Genomic DNA, 17,567 nt, shown 5'->3' on the forward strand with positions numbered 1-17,567 from the left:
CAATCAAGATTCAGAAGTTTCCCATCACTCCAGGAAGTTCCCTCCATTCCCTCACATCAGGAAAGCACTGATTAAAATTCTATTCCCCATACATTGTTTTGAACTATTCCAGAACATCGTACAAAGGAAGTCCTATGTAAAGCTCCTTTGGTCTGCTTTCTTTCTGTTATCATATTATCTATGAGATACATCCATGATCGTACACATACCAGAAACTTGATCAGACTTACTGAGGATTTTCCCACTGAGTGAATAGGCCCTTTGTGTGTCATCCATCTGTCCAGTACTGTTTGCTTGTTCCCAGTCTGTGGAATAAATTCAAGCATAATGCTGTTATGAATATGTATATAGAATCATTGTGGTAACTTCCTATGGCTAGAATCACCAAGACACAGGGCAGGCATCATTTTAACTTTATAAGGAACTATTATTGTCCACCCTAACATTTCTACTCATGACACTATTGTTCTGTTCCACTCATCACCCTCAACATATCCCACGTTTGTAAAGTATGAAAGAATTTGATTCTCTCCTCAAAAGTCTGACTAAAAGAAGCTTCCACTCTCTTCTCCATTTCATATTTTCATTACAAATTGAAGCCTTGTCTCATTTTGGTTTGAGGGCAAAAAGTCAATCACTGTCTCAAAATTGCACCAAGCCCCCTGATTCTTCCCCTGTGGCTTTTCCGAAGGACCATGGAACCACTCAGCCCAGATATGCACTCTGTTTTCCCTCATTTCTGCTGTGTTTCATCTTCCCTAACACCCCTGTGTTAGGACCCCTAGGACCACTTGGCACAGCCCCTCCCCTTCATGAGGACACATTGTTATGTAAGAGCTTGCGCCCCCTCCCCCACCTCTCTGGGGCTGTCCAGCCTCCAGTCTGCCTCTGCTCTCCTCAGGACCAGCCTGCTGTCTAAAAGTTGCTGCTCCAGGGATAGTCTTGCCTGCCTCCCACCGCAGTGCACTTTCCTTGGTCACGCACTTCCTCACTCATGGGGCGTGCCTGGACCCAGGCCCACCTGAGAGGTGATCTCTGGCTGCCTCTGCTCTGGCTTTTCCTGTCTCCAACCTGCTGTTCCCATGACCCACCAGGATGGCGCTTCACTTCTTCTGAAATTGTGATTCCCAGGAAGGTGTCCCACAGAGTGAGTGGAATTGAGAGACAAGGCCAGCTCTCCTACAAGATTCGCTTCAGCGGCCAAAGACATGTGGTTCACTTGAGAGTCAAGAAGAACTTGCTGCCCAGACATTTTCCTGTTATCACCGATAATGACCAAGGTGCCATGCAGGAGAACCACCCTTATATCCCCCGAGACTGTTACTACTTTAGCTACCTGGAAGGGGTTCCTGGGTCCATGGGCACCCTGGACACCTGCCATGGGGGTCTGCGTGGCATGCTGCAGCTGGATGACTTCACTTACGAAATCAAACCATTGGAGGCTTCTTCCAAATTTGAGCATCTGATTTCTCAGCTTGTGACACAGAAAACAGCAGCAGAGGATGAGAAATGTGAGGCTGAAGAGAAAAATACAAATCAAGAGTATGAGGAGGCAATGATTTCTGAAATGCCTAGAGCAGGCGCTGTGTATTTGTGGTGGCCACACAGGAAAGCCTTAAAAGTTCACTACACAGTTTCAAACTCATTAGTTGTTCAGAACGATAATATGACACGTATAACAGAGAATGTAGTGATTTTGAATAACATAATTCATAGCATTTATTACCAGGGTCAACTTCAGGTTTTGATACGTGTTTTATGCATATGGGATGGCATGGATAGGATGAATTTGTATGAATTTAATTCAGCTGGAAACGCAGTAAGTGAGTTTGGTTTATGGAAATATTGGGGATGGTATTATCAAATTCCTCATGATACTTCATTGCTTATAACAGGACATAAGATTGGTGGGGCCTCCTATAGTAGCAGCTTTGATGGAGTGTGCAATCCCAATTGGGGAGCATCATATGTATTTGCTGCAAGATACCACCTATTTTTAACTGCAACTATTGGAGCACATGCGATGGGTCATGTATTGGGTTGTAATCATGATGTTCCAGGTTGTCAGTGTTTTCGGAGACGACACTGTCTCATGAGTCCTAACCCTGGTCTGCTAGATATGATGAGCAATTGTACTTTTGAGAAAATTCACCGACGGTTACATATGTGGGATCCTTGTTTGAGTGTTCCATATGTACCATACGATAATTTTCCTTATATATCAAGACGATGTGGTGACAAGAAGGTAGATCCCAATGAAGAATGTGACTGTGGCACCTTGAAAGACTGTAGTGGGGATCGATGTTGCAATTCCAATTGTGGCCTCAGCCTTGGCAGTGATTGTGACTATGGAGGTTGCTGCAGAAACTGTAAATATGCTTATCCTGGATATATTTGCAGAGATACTCTTGGTATTTGTGATCTACCAGAATACTGTGACGGGAAGACACATGATTGTCCAGATGACACTTATATCCAGGATGGAACCCCGTGTTCACCATCAGCTGTTTGTATGAGGGGAAACTGTAGCGACCGTGATTTACAGTGTCAAGCCCTCTTTGGCTTTAAGATAAAAGCGGCTGCGTCATCATGCTACGAGGTATTGAATCTCAGGGGTGACCGATTTGGAAACTGTGGTGTGAGGGTGACTAAAGGAGGAGGAAGACCTGTTCCATGTGAACGTGATGATGTTAAGTGTGGAATGCTGCACTGTAGCAGCGTGAAGGAAGTTCCTGGTGGTGGGGAGCACACTACGTTTCATCAAATAATAGTACATGATGTTACACCACAAACCTGCTTTGGGTATGATGCCCACTTCGGGACAGATGTGCCAGAAATGGGGCTTGTAGTGGATGGTGCAACATGTGGCCCAGGAGCATACTGTATGGACCAAAACTGTACTTTTTTTCAAGACCTGGATTTTGACTGCGATGTCAAGAAATGCAATTACAGAGGGGTGTGCAACAGCCAGAAACATTGTCACTGTCAGCGAGGTTGGAAACCACCAAATTGTACTGAGAGAGGACCAGGTGGCAGTGTAGATAGTGGTCCTCCACCTGACACAGAACTAGGCATTCGAGCCAGTCTAAGGCTGAGTCTAAACGGAGCATTAGCTCTGCTGCTTCTTCGCCTTTGCCTTCTTTCCCTTTCAGCATTTGTGGGTGCCACTTTCTATGTAAAAGATAAACTTGAAGAGGGAGATGAAAGTGTTGAGAAATAACCCCTTGAACCCAAGTAAATAAAACTAGAGTTCACAAAATGGAGAAAATCACATTGGCACTTACTGGGAGAAATGATCAATAATCACACTAATTCCCAAGTTGATATCTTCCAATAAAATGACTTGGCAATTTAAAAGGAGTCTGTGTGGTTAAATGCATTTACTATTTTATATCTGGTCTTAGTCTTACTACTCCTCTCAATGATAATGGGAACTGTTAGATTCCAACCAACAAGAGGACCTCTACTTATTTATGTTGTGGTTACTAATGTTTCATGGATGTGCCTGTGGCACATCTTGTTAGAACTGGTATGCATGTGTTTAGTAGTTTATTAGGATTTTGCTTAGTTGATTATGTACTAGGTTTTTGTTACCGGTTCATGTATTTGCTAGCGTTAAATAAACCTAACTTGAAGATAGCATAAAAGATACCTTAACTGACGCTGTAGAAAGATAAAAAATTCCATGTTACAGGCATGTGAATATCAACAGCAGTTCAACACTCTGCTAAGTATGATCTTGCTCAAAGCCACAGGCTTTAAGAGGATCAAGGTTATATATGACATTTTACACTGAAAGATGAAATGTACCTTTCTGGAGTTTTGTGATGGTCCAAAGAAGGGACCTAAGAGGGGCCCTGAATATGTTACCCACTTAGTAAATGCTGTGTCTGCCATTCTCATTGTTCTCTTGGGTTGTGCGAAAACAGAAGTATTCAAAGTATAATGACTTTGGCATTTGCTATCTTTAATTTAAAACCAACACACAAGGAGCAACTGCTCTATCACTACTTGTGGTCCCCAGTTATTAATGTCATAGCATCTCATACTTAAAATCATAGGAACTGCCTAAGCACAACCTGTTTATAAAGTACTGGTGTAACTGAATGCCTTTTGTATGTACAGATACAAAATTTACACAGAAGGAGACAGGAAGCAATTGCTTCATAAGAGATTGTTAGAAGCGGGTCTCATAAGTGATATATGTTATATTCATGGTATTTAAATGTCTCAGTCCTTGGGGAAAATCCATTTCTATAAATATAAAGTTCAGATGAGGGTAACTACCTAAGGGAAGAGGATGGATTTAGCAGTAGAGAATCAACAGGATAGCCACCCTATGACATTTTGATTTGTCCAAATTTTTCTCCTTTTTTAATTGAAATATAATTTTTTCATGCTGTGTTAATTATTGCTATCTGTGGAAAGCTATAGGTTCCACAGGTGAGGAGCCCTGCACCATGGTCATGGGGACATGACTGAGTCACATAGCAAACTTTGCAAGAGCTCTCCTGATGCAAACCAGCCAGCCCTCTGACCCCATAACAGACAAAAATACCCATCCTGAGCAATTCTCTAATGCCACCCTTCTGGCAGGAATTTTCTCTGTCTTGAGACTATGACAATTGGCTACTAACCTACGAAAAGCGTTAGCTTTCCCTGGTCTGGCAGGAGGCCACCCGGTGTGCTTGCAGCACCCTCGTTTTCTCTGCTCTTTTCCTTAACGAACTCATTCCTTTCTAAAATACTCTGTATTTGGAAATTTTTTTCCAGCCCAGGCACAGATCACAACATTGAGTGGCCCATAGGGGGATTCTCAGGGGAGTTTTCCCCTACTCTCCTTTCTTCTCTCATTTCTTTTTCTTCAAACCCCTTGTGAATAGGCCAGTGTCTGTGGAAGCAATTGAGGAACTCTGGCCAGGGGTACTCTCTGGCATGTTCCAAAGGCCCCAAGTCCACTATGCCCCAGTAACTGCCACCTAAAAGGGTGAGGGCCCTCCTTTCCTCCTTTCCCCATTCTCCCTTAAGCTGAGGACCAGGCCAATTAAAATTGCAAGCACAGCTCAGGCACTTAAAAGCCATTAGTGCACCTGCCACTTGAATACTCCCATGACAAGATAAGGGGGTCACAGAATGGACAAGGCTACTAGGACATCTGCCCCCAGATAGACAGTTTCTGTGCAATGTCAGGCACATATGGGTTCAAGCAAAACACTGAGCCCATTCACCCCTGACTGCTGCCTTCCTGGCACAGCCACAAAGCAGATCCCTCAGCCTGTCTTCCCTGTTACTTTCACTTTTCCTCCGTTGGTCTGGATTGATACACAGGAGTCTGGGAGTTGCCTCTGAGTCATTCTAAAAAGTGCCTCCATGTTTCAGGGAATTGCCAAAGGGTGAGGCACCAGGTTGGTTCTGGTAATCTCTTTCTCTCCTATCTTTTCCTGCCCGAGTTGCATGGTATCTTGTCTCACAGTCTGTGCCTTAGCTGCACACTCAGGAGCTACCTCTCACTGTCTGACACGATTGTCGGGATAATCGGCCATTTGTGCCATTAGTCACATGGTGTCTCAGTTTCAGGGAGGGCTCCCTGGGACAAAAGGGATTCCTTTCTATGGCTGGTGACTCTCAGCACCCCCATTCTAGGGCATATAGGCTAAGAATGGGTTTTGGAGAGGCAGGGAGACTCCCTCAGACTCACCTCTCAGCTACACTCTGCTGCTGCTGGGGAACAGGAAAAAAATTTGATGCTGGAAACCTCAAAAAGAAAAGGCTCATTTTCTTTTCCTAGCCCCAACACAAATTGAGAGGCCAAAGAAAAATGGCCTCTTACTGGCACACTAAACTCCTTCATGGCGGGAAGTCAGAGTCCAAACCTGAAAGACTCATGTGTCTTTCTGTATGTGTCTTTCTGTTGCTGCCTTATCTCCCCATCCCCTACTGCGTCTGTAATCAGAAGCCTGAAAAAGCTCTCTGAACATCCTAAAAAAGTCTCCTTCTAACTTCTCCTACCTCTCAGGGCATGTGGTGAGGAAGGAAGGGAAACCAAGCTGCCCCAACTCCTGCACGGTTTCTTACTCCTTCCAATTCTTCTGATCAGACTAAGGCCCCACCTCCCCAGAGAGTCAACCCTCCGGGGACAACATCTTATCAGTCAGTCTGCACCTGTCATCTGAACCAATTTCCGCACTTTCTGATTTAAATTTTAGCTATGAGGCTATGATGCAGAAAGAAAAAGACTGGTCATAATATTCTTCAGACTCTGGAGAAAACTGGCCAAAATGAAACCTTTTTGAAATTACAAAACCGGTTCTTTTTGCATGTGCAATTAGAGAAAGCTAGCTTGTTAAAATGCTTCTTTCAGGCTTGAGAAACATGCCTAGGGAAAAACCTGAAGTTAACTGTTATCACATCCTTGACATACACGGCCCCCACTGCCTGAGACTTCAGCCTTGGACAGATTAGTAGAACTTTAAGCCAAGGAAGAAAATACAAGTGCAAAGAGACAAAATCTCAAGTGGAAAACTATGAGATCTCTTTCTGTGTGGAGTAATCTACGTCTCAGTGTGTGTCTTTGTCTTTGAATCCTATTGCTGAGGTTATTTTGTAAATGAGTTCTAATTTAATGGGCCTAAAGAAAAGTGCTTACAAATCAAACAATTCTAAATACAGGGAAATTAAACTGAATGAATTTTACGTTCACATGAACTGGGAAATAGTCAATATTAAATTAAGACCTGCTATTAATGTTAGTTAATCTAATTAATATGGGCAGGTCTTAAGAATCATCAACAGTAAGTATAACATTCTTCTTACATCTATTGCAAATTTGTCAACAGGGAAAGTCACTTTATGTGAAGAAACTTTTAAGGAAAAAAAATGAAAATGAAATGAATTGAGCTGCAGAAGTTGCTTGTATATTTTTGAGATTAGTTGTTTGTCAGTTGTTTCAGTTGCTATTATTTTCTCCCATTCAGAAGGCTGTCTTTTCACCTTGCTTATATTTTCCTTTGTTGTACAGAAGCTTTTAATTTTAATTAGATCCCATTTGTTTATTTTTGCCTTTATTTCCAGAATTCTGGGAGGTGGATCATAGAGGATCCTGCTGTGATTTATGTCTGAGAGTGTTTTGCCTATGTTCTCCTCTAGGAGTTTTATAGTTTCTGATCTTACATTTAGATCTTTAATCCATTTTGAGTTTATTTTTGTGTACGGTGATAGAAAGTGATCTAGTTTCATTCTTTTACAAGTGGTTGACCAGTTTTCCCAGCACCACTTGTTAAAGAGATTGTCTTTACTCCATTGTATATTCTTGCCTCCTTTGTCAAAGATAAGGTGTCCATATGTGTGTGGATTTATCTCTGGGCTTTCTATTTTGTTCCATTGATCTATATGTCTGTCTTTGTGCCAGTACCATACTGTCTTGATGACTGTGGCTTTGTAGTAGAGCCTGAAGTCAGGCAAGTTGATTCCTCCAGTTCCATTCTTCTTTCTCAAGATTGCTTTGGCTATTCGAGGTTTTTTGTATTTCCATACGAATCTTGAAAGTATTTGTTCTAGTTCTGTGAAAAATGTGGCTGGTAGCTTGATAGGGATTGCATTGAATTTGTAAATTGCTTTGGGTAGTATACTCATTTTCACTATATTGATTCTTCCGATCCATGAACATGGTATATTTCTCCATCTATTAGTGTCCTCTTTGATTTCTTTCATCAGTGTTTTATAGTTTTCTATATATAGGTCTTTAGTTTCTTTAGGTAGATATATTCCTAAGTATTTTATTCTTTTCGTTGCAATGGTGAATGGAATTGTTTCCTTAATTTCTTTTTCTACTTTCTCATTATTCGTGTATAGGAAAGAACTAAGTAGACATTTCTCCGAAGAAGACATACGGATGGCTAACAAACACATGAAAAGATGCTCAACATCACTCATTATTAGAGAAATGCAAATCAAAACCACACTGAGGTACCACTTCACACCAGTCAGAATGGCTGCGATCCAAAAATCTGCAAGCAATAAATGCTGGAGAGGGTGTGGAGAAAAGGGAACCCTCCTATACTGTTGGTGGGAATGCAAACTAGTACAGCCACTATGGAGAACAGTGTGGAGATTCCTTAAAAATTTGCAAATAGAACTACCTTATGACCCAGCAATCCCACTTCTGGGCATACACACCGAGGAAACCAGAATTGAAAGAGACACATGTACCCCACTGTTCATCGCAGCACTGTTTATAATAGCCAGGACATGGAAACAACCTAGATGTCCATCAGCAGATGAATGGATAAGACAGCTGTGGTACATATACACAATGGAGTATTACTCAGCTGTTAAAAAGAATTCATTTGAATCAGTTCTGATGAGATGGGTGAAACTGGAGCCAATTATACAGAGTGAAGTAAGCCAGAAAGAAAAACACCAATACAGTATACTAACACATATATATGGAATTTAGGAAGTTGGCAATGACGACCCTGTATGCAAGACAGGAAAAAAGACACAGATGTGTATACCAGACTTTTGGACTCAGAGGGAGAGGGAGAGGGTGGGATGATTTGGGAGAATGGGAATTATAACATGTATACTGTCATGTAAGAATTGAATCGCCAGTCCATGTCTGACGTAGGGAGCAGCTTGCTTGGGGCTGGTGCATGGGGATGACCCAGAGAGATGTTGTGGGGAGGGAGGTGGGAGGGGGGTTCATGTTTGGGAACGCATGTAAGAATTAAAGATTTTAAAATTTTAAAAAAAAAAAAATTTAAAAAAAAAATAAAATAAAATGAAGAGCTCTGGGTGATTTATGTTTACCAACTACAGAGTGCTAATATAAAGAACAGTTTGTGGTTGCTTAAGAAAAGTTGGGTGCATGGTACAGTTTTCTTAAGATGTTGACTGCCTTTGAAATCTTTTGTTACTTTGACTAAGTGAATAACTATTGTTATCACAGTGAATATAACCTGGTATCAGACTGGAATTTGGTTTTCACTCTCCTAAGAGAAGAAAGTTTTCTTGGAATGTGGCTTTTGATAACAGACTATGTGAATTTCCTTACCTTTAAGCCATTTATATTTGTTTTTAAAATCTTTTGTTACTTTGTAAAGTAAATAAGCATTATTTCACAATGGTCTATGAAGACTATGGCACATGTGGATAAAGTTCATTCTGCTTCTACAAAAATTAAGACTTTTGTCGTATTGATGTCTTTAGAACATGGCAACAGTCTACTCCTAAATCAGGAATTTTAAAATGGGTAAATCAAACAGTCAGGGTTATGGGAAATCTAAGACAGCTGCTTGGCTTTTCCCAGCTCCCTGATGAACCTCATTGTTTTTTAATTTTTTAATTTTTTTTTAATTTGCCTGCACAGGGTTAATGCCCTGACGCAGACAAAATGTTTAACAATGTGTCTTCCGCTTGGGATATGCTTTCTGTAATTTCCAGTAAGCAAGGCACCTACTTCTCTGGACCAATCACACAAGCCTTAACACAAACTTTACAAACTTCTTTAGACTATCATCCTCAATTATCAGGCAAGGGCAACATCTGCTGCTGCTGCTGCTGCTGCTGCTGCTGCTAAGTCGCTTCAGTCGTGTCTGACTCTGTGCGACCCCACAGACAGAACAAAGATTAATTACAGGGGATTAAATGAACTGCTAAATATGGTTGCAACTTTCATGACTTTTGTCTGACATTTTACTGGTTTATAAACTTTGTGGGTTTCTTTTTTTCTTTCAGATATAAAGAAGCTCTTCTCCTCAAGTTACTTATGGTTTAAAACAATTTGGTATTTTACACCTATGGGTAAAATTCAAACATTTTCCTTTACTCTCTGCCTTGTCCCTCCAGAAACTGGAGACACTTGGGTTCTGAACAACCTCATCAAATAAATAAAAAGACCACCTCCTAAAAAAATACAGATATCTCAAAATATTTGGGGGACCGATAGAAAAATGTGATGGCAGGCCTTTGGCATGACCTTCTTGGCATTCAGAGGCCTTTGGGAATTTAGTCTGAGACTCCTGAAAAATTATGACAGAGTCAATACAAAAAAAGCCTATATGGTCAGTGGACCAAACTTATTTTAAGAACAAACTAGTCAGCTATGATTAATAAAAAAGCATAATTTTAGAAATAATTATGTTTCACTAAATATTAAATTCTAGTTTTATTAATTAAGGTCTGTGCTACTAAGACTCACTTCCCAGGCAGTCCTTTGCTGTTATGTTATACTGTTAACAAGATTTAACTACATTATTAAAGGGATACTCTAAGTTGTGGTTGTTTGTGTTTTTTTCCCTAAAGCCTAACTTCATTATCAACCTTTGGGTAAAAGCAGATGCTTCACGATTTACAACCAGGAGATTAACACCAGGCTATAGTTACTTACGCCAAAGAATTGATGCTTTTGAACTGTGGTGTTGGAGAAGACTCTTGAGAGTCCCTTGGACTGCAAGGAGATCCAACCAGTCCGTCCTAAAGGAGATCAGCCCTGGGTGTTCTTTGGGAGGACTGATGCTAAAGCTGAAACTCCAGTACTTTGGTCACCTCATGTAAAGAGTTGACTCACTGCAAAAGACTCTGATGCTGGGAGGGATTGGGGGCGGGAGAAAGAGGGGACAATGGAGGATGAGATGGCTGGATGGCATCACCGACTCGATGGACGTGGGTTTGAGTGAACTCTGAGAGATGGTGATGGACAGGGAGGCCTGGTGTGCTGCAATTCATGGGGTCACAGAGTCGGACACGACTGAGTGACTGAACTGAACTGAACTGAATAGTTACTTAACAGACTAAGTTAGATGACCTAGGGTATCCTGGACTATACCTAATAAAATTCTTAAATTATTACTTCTTACCTTACTACTACTGCTAGCTCACTTCTTTTTATTGCCTGTTTTGCAAAATTGTTGCTTGCACTACCAAGTGTGTGTGACTGAGCCTCTGATAAAATGATGATGTATAGATAGATAGATAGATAGATAGATAGATAGATAGATAGATAGACACATGGCTCAGTGGTAAAGAATCTGCCTGCCAGTGCAAGAGACAAGGGTTCAATTCCTGGTTGGGAAGTTCCCCAAGAAGGAAATATCAATCCATTGCAGTATTCCCACCTGGGAAACGCCATAGACAGAGGGGCCTCTGGTGGGCTACAGTCTATAAGGGTCACAAAAGAGTTGGGCACAACACAGGGATTAAACAATAAACATGGGGTCACTGATTGTAATAATGTGAGTGCAGACATGGGAAGCAGCAGCGGAGGGGACGTCCTCTTGGGCCCTAAGAGATCACTAGTGAGACAGGTATGGGCCAGAACTTGTGCTGCTCCCATGGCCTCCTCCGGGAACAGCACTCTGAGCTGCCTATCAGCGGGACCTCTGCCAAACCAGCAGATGCGCATTCCCAGCACCACAGGACAAAACGGCCATAAAACGCCCCCAACCATGGTCAAATTTTTGGCCATGAAGGGGCCCTGCCAACTGGAATCTGGCACGTGCTGTCTGCCTCTAAAAGAATTAAATCATAGCCACTGCAGCTGCTAACCTTCAGCACCTCCTGAAAGGAGCTCAAAGTGGAAATCAGAAATAAGGCAGTATGCTCTGGAAAGAAGAAAAAAAAAAAACCAAAAAACAAAAAACTGGCTATCAGGCCTTCAGATGATTAGACATTTTCAGGTAAAGATTTTCATGCATGTAACCCAAAGAACATTTTCCTTTCCACTGTGGGGGCAGGCGCGTGTATGCTGAGCTCACACACATGGAAAAGAGGTCTTGAGATGGGGGTAAGCTGGCTCCATATGAGTCAGAGTGGAGTGTAATTCGGGGGTTGGTGTTACCGGCTACTGGGACTCCCAGCCGGACTCCACATGGATCAGAGGCTCCCAATTTGCCCCTGTGGATGCTGGCAACAGCATAGAATTTTAAAAAGTGGGTTTTTTTGGTCCCTAGACCAGTAATTGTGCAAGAAGTGAGGAGTGACCAGAGATATTTAGTGAGACCCATCCTGTAGAAATGAAAGTATTGTCAGTATCTATGATTAAAGAGGGGTTTGTCTGGCATCTGTATTTTGAAGACCAAAAAGCTGAGATATTTCGGAGGACTGGTTTTTTGTGTGTTTAACTGCTGCTTGGACAGTTTGGTTGGTGCTCTCCCAATGTTGTTCACTCACTGGGGGAAAAGTCAAGATGAAAGTATGGTTGCATGGTTGGAGATGTTACCGGACAGAATACCCCCATCGGTGACTGCCCTGAAAGGAGATGGGGTATATGAAAGCCTCGGTTAGGTTCATTAGGATGCTTCTGGGTTGTGGGGTTGACAGAATGACAGGAATAAAATTTAGGCATTCTTGTAGGACCTGAAGAAAGATAGACTCTATGTGATCTAACTTAAAGCTTGTGGTCCTAGAATCAAATGATGCATCTGGGTAAGCTGAGACATTGGACTGAGTTCCTATTGGCCAGAGTAATACTGTCTGAAGGCTAGTTCCAGAGATGCATAGCCAGTAGAAGGATGGGTTGTGGGCAGTAGCTAGGGTCTATAAATACTCCTCTGGGTCTAAGGAATGTTGGGAGGGTTTAGCTTGTGTGGTGGAACAGAGGAAGGGTAAGGTGAGAGTGAGAGTGAGCTTGTTGGTGTTCAGTCGCTCAGTCATGTCCAACTCTTTGGGACCCCATGGACTGCAGCACACCAGGCTTCCCTGTCCTTCACTATCTCCCAGAGTTTGCTCAAACTCACCTCACGTCCATTGAGCCAATGATGCCATCCAACCATCTCATCTCACCCTCTGTCACCCCTTTCTCCTGCTACCCTCAATCTTCCCCAGTATCAGGGTCTTTTCCAGTGAGTCGGCTCTTCATGTCAGGTGGCCAAAGTACTGGAGCTTCAGCTTCAGCATCCTTCCAGTGACTATTCAGGGTTGACTTCCTTTAGAACTGACTGGTCTGAACAAGGGACTCTCAAGAGTCTTCTCTAGCACCGCAGTTCAGAAGCATCAGGCGTTCGGCGCTCAGCCTTCTTTATGTTTCATCTCTCACATCTGTACGTGACTGATGGAGTAACCATAGCTTTGACTATACAAACTTTTGTTGGCAGAGTGATGCCTCTGCTTTTTGATACACTGTCTAGGTTTGTCGTAGCTTTTCTTCCAATAAGCAAGCGTCTTTTAATTTCATGGCTGCAGTCACCATCCTCGGTGATTCTGGAGCCCAAGAGTGAGTTTGAGGGGCATTTGGTCAAGAATGATGCCTGGTGCAGGCCTCTGGAAGACCGGACAACCAAGGTTAGGTACCACAGGTGTGAGATAGGATCATCCACAGGAGGGCACGAGACTGGAAGAAAGAAAGGACAATCACGATATCAGCAGCACAACATGGGCAGTTGATCATGGATCTTTTTAAAGAGGTCGATTGTTACTTGTCTTTGGTCCTTTTGAAGAGAAATTTAAGGTCTTCAAGTGGTTCAGAGGTGTAGGATGCTGGAGTGCTTGAGTCTTCAGAGGGCAGTTTCCAAGGCTCCCCCCTGAAGAGGTGAATCCAGCTAGAGATTCTTGAAACTTTGATGGCTGTAGGTGAGGAAAGGAAGACTGGAAGAAGTCCCTTTCAAATAGGAACCAGCTGGGACTTGGGAGAACTGTCCATCCAAGTTCTGTTAAGGACTCTATCCCCAAGTTGATATAGTATGGCTGAATGAGGGCTGGGAGGGTTGGTTTCTGGGCCAAATTCCCTAAAGGCCTGTGAGAACACTGAGAGTTTGGTTACATACTACTGTAGCCCTAGGGCTTCCCTGTCCATAAGGAGGTCTGATGTTAGAAAGAATGTATATGGACTCAAACCGAGGGATCCTTTGGAGTTATTCTACTGCTAAGGAGGGCAATAGATAACAGGGTTACCCAGACTTGTGAAGTTTCCTGGATTTGTTTGTCGAGAATGTTTTTGAGAAAATGATTGGCTCTTTCTCCCTTTCCTGAGGATTGAGGCCTCCAGGAGTAATGCAGAGCAAAACTTTTGTCAAGGGCTTTGGCAATGGGCTTCCCTGACAGCTCAGTTGGTAGAGAATCCGCGTGCAATGCGGGAGACCTGGGTTCGATCCCTGGGTTGGGAAGATCCCCTTGGAGAAGGGAAAGGCTACCCACTCCAGTATTCTTGCCTGGAGAATTCCATGGACTGTATAGTCCACAGGGTCTCAAAGAGTCAGACATGACTGAGCGACTTTTCTGTCTGTACACCAACAAGAGCATTTCCTTATCCCGTATACAAAAATAAACTCTAAATGGACTAAAGACCTAAACCAGAAACAGAAACACTTAGAAGAGAACATGGGCATAACGCTTCTTGAAATATATCACAGCAGTATTCTTTTGAATCTGTCTCCTAAGGCAAAAGAAACAAAAGCACAAATAAGTAAATGGGGCCTAATTAAACTTAAAAGCTTTTGCAGAGCGCAGTAAACTATTCACAAAACTAAAAGTCAGTCTACTGAGTGGGAAAAATTATTTGGAGATGCAATGATGGATAAGGGATTATCATGCAAAGTATATAATAACTCAACATCAAATAGAAAACGAAATGACCCAATTAGAAAGTGGGCAGAAGACCCGAATAGACATTTTTCCAAGAAAGACACACAAATGGCCAACATGCAGATGAAAAGGTATTGAACATCGCTAATCTAAGGAAATTCAAATCAAAACTACAATGAGATATGACTTCATGAACCTCTCAGAAGAGCTATCAGCAAAAAGACCAGGAACAACAAGTGTTAGTGAGGGTACAGAGGAAAGGGAACCGTTGTGCACTGTTGTTAGGAATGTAAGCCGGCACACTACGGGAAACAGCAGGGAGGATTACCAGGAAATTAAAAGTGAATTCACCACATGACCCAGAAACTCCACACCTGGGTATATAGAAGAAGAAAAGGAAAACACTAATTCAAACGGCCATCAGCTGACTTTTCTGTGGAAACTTTGGTGCCAGAAGGGAGTGGCATCTGGCATTGGATATTTAAAGGGTAGCAACTTCCAATGAATATAATCCATCAAAATACTGAATCACTATGTTGTACACCTGAAAACAGTACGATATTATAAATCAATTACACTTCAGTTAAAAAATAGGAAGTTACCTATTCTTTTCATGGTGAATTGACTTCAAGCTGAGTTCAAGCATACTCGTATCTTTTTGAATACTCCTGGTGCTGCTGCTGCTGCTAAGTCACTTCAGTCGTGTCCGACTCTGTGCGACCCCATAGATGGCAGCCCACCAGGCTCCCCCGTCCCTGGGATTCTCCAGGCAAGAACACTGGAGTGGGTTGCCATTTCCTTCTCCAATGCATGAAAGTGAAAAGGGAAAGTGAAGTCACTCAGTCGTATCCGACTCTTAGCGACCCCATGGACTGAAGCCTACCAGGCTCCTCCATCCAATGGGATTTTCCAGGCAAGACAGTGCACTAATTTTTAAAAAATCCTTCAGTGTTGCATACATCACATTTATGCAATAGGACATTCTTCTTTTCTAAATGTTAATGTCCTTATTACTGGTTCCAACTTAAAGATATGATCCACAAAAAGAGAAATCAGGCGAGATAAATTGCTCATGGTAACTTCCTTAGTTTGAGTTGAGTTCATTTACAGGCAATTCAATGCAGAAATGATTTTTGAAAGCAGAAAGATGTATGAAACAGTGATGATCAGATTATGATTCATTATTCTGTAAGGAACTAAAAAAAGCTCAAGTCAGAACTTTTTAAGTAAATCAACTTTCTGAGGTATACTCAGCATATACAATAAAATATTCAGATTTAATGATGCAGCTTGTTGAGGTTTGACTTGTAAGTACCGTCCAGTCTTAGGGTGTTGAGAATACTATATAACAAAATACCTTAGGCTGGGTGGTTAATAAACAAAAATATTTCTCATAGTTCTGAAGGCTAGCAAGACCAAGATCAAGACGCCAGCAAATTTAGTGTCTGGAGAACCCTTTCCTGGTTCATCGATGGCACCTTCTCACTGTAAACACAGAGGGCAGAAGGGTTGAAGGATCTCTCGGAGGCCTCTTTGTAAAAGCACCAATCACCTCCTAAAGACCCCAGCTGCTAATACCATCACCTGGGGTGGGGGGTCGGATTTCAACATGTGGACTCTGGAGGGAAACGTTCATCTTGAACACACTCCAATCAAGATTCAGAAGTTTCCCATCACTCCAGGAAGTTCCCTCCATTCCCTCACATCAGGAAAGCACTGATTAAAATTCTATTCCCCATACATTGTTTTGAACTATTCCAGAACATCGTACAAAGGAAGTCCTATGTAAAGCTTCTTTGGTCTGCTTTCTTTCTGTTATCATATTATCTATGAGATACATCCATGATCGTACACATACCAGAAACTTGATCAGACTTACTGAGGATTTTCCCACTGAGTGAATAGGCCCTTTGTGTGTCATCCATCTGTCCAGTACTGTTTGCTTGTTCCCAGTCTGTGGAATAAATTCAAGCATAATGCTGTTATGAATATGTATATAGAATCATTGTGGCAACTTCCTATGGCTAGAATCACCAAGACACAGGGCAGGCATCATTTTAACTTTATAAGGAACTATTATTGTCCACCCTAACATTTCTACTCATGACACTATTGTTCTGTTCCACTCATCACCCTCAACATATCCCACGTTTGTAAAGTATGAAAGAATTTGATTCTCTCCTCAAAAGTCTGACTAAAAGAAGCTTCCACTCTCTTCTCCATTTCATATTTTCATTACAAATTGAAGCCTTGTCTCATTTTGGTTTGAGGGCAAAAAGTCAATCACTGTCTCAAAATTGCACCAAGCCCCCTGATTCTTCCCCTGTGGCTTTTCCGAAGGACCATGGAACCACTCAGCCCAGATATGCACTCTGTTTTCCCTCATTTCTGCTGTGTTTCATCTTCCCTAACACCCCTGTGTTAGGACCCCTAGGACCACTTGGCACGGCCCCTCCCCTTCATGAGGACACATTGTTATGTAAGAGCTTGCGCCCCCTCCCCCACCTCTCTGGGGCTGTCCAGCCTCCAGTCTGCCTCTGCTCTCCTCAGGACCAGCCTGCTGTCTAAAAGTTGCTGCTCCAGGGATAGTCTTGCCTGCCTCCCACCGCAGTGCACTTTCCTTGGTCACGCACTTCCTCACTCATGGGGCGTGCCTGGACCCAGGCCCACCTGAGAGGTGATCTCTGGCTGCCTCTGCTCTGGCTTTTCCTGTCTCCAACCTGCTGTTCCCATGACCCACCAGGATGGCGCTTCACTTCTTCTGAAATTGTGATTCCCAGGAAGGTGTCCCACAGAGTGAGTGGAATTGAGAGACAAGGCCAGCTCTCCTACAAGATTCGCTTCAGCGGCCAAAGACATGTGGTTCACTTGAGAGGCAAGAAGAACTTGCTGCCCAGACATTTTCCTGTTATCACCGATAACGATCAAGGTGCCATGCAGGAGAACTACCCTTATATCCCCCGAGACTGTTACTACTTTAGCTACCTGGAAGGGGTTCCTGGGTCCATGGGCACCCTGGACACCTGCCATGGGGGTCTGCATGGCATGCT

The 17,567-nt window shown here is 42.7% G+C and overlaps 1 long non-coding RNA gene across 1 annotated transcript; it reads right to left on the minus strand.

Moving 5' to 3' along the window:
* Positions 231-17,564, minus strand: LOC108636944. The gene is made up of 4 exons (XR_001918649.1): positions 17,503-17,564; positions 16,397-16,471; positions 1,337-1,517; positions 231-305 (listed from the first exon to the last, which is right to left on the minus strand). It is a non-coding gene; the product is annotated as an uncharacterized LOC108636944 (long non-coding RNA).

This window comes from Capra hircus, chromosome 10, assembly GCF_001704415.2.
Source record: "Capra hircus breed San Clemente chromosome 10, ASM170441v1, whole genome shotgun sequence".
Classification (NCBI taxonomy): domain Eukaryota; kingdom Metazoa; phylum Chordata; class Mammalia; order Artiodactyla; family Bovidae; genus Capra; species Capra hircus.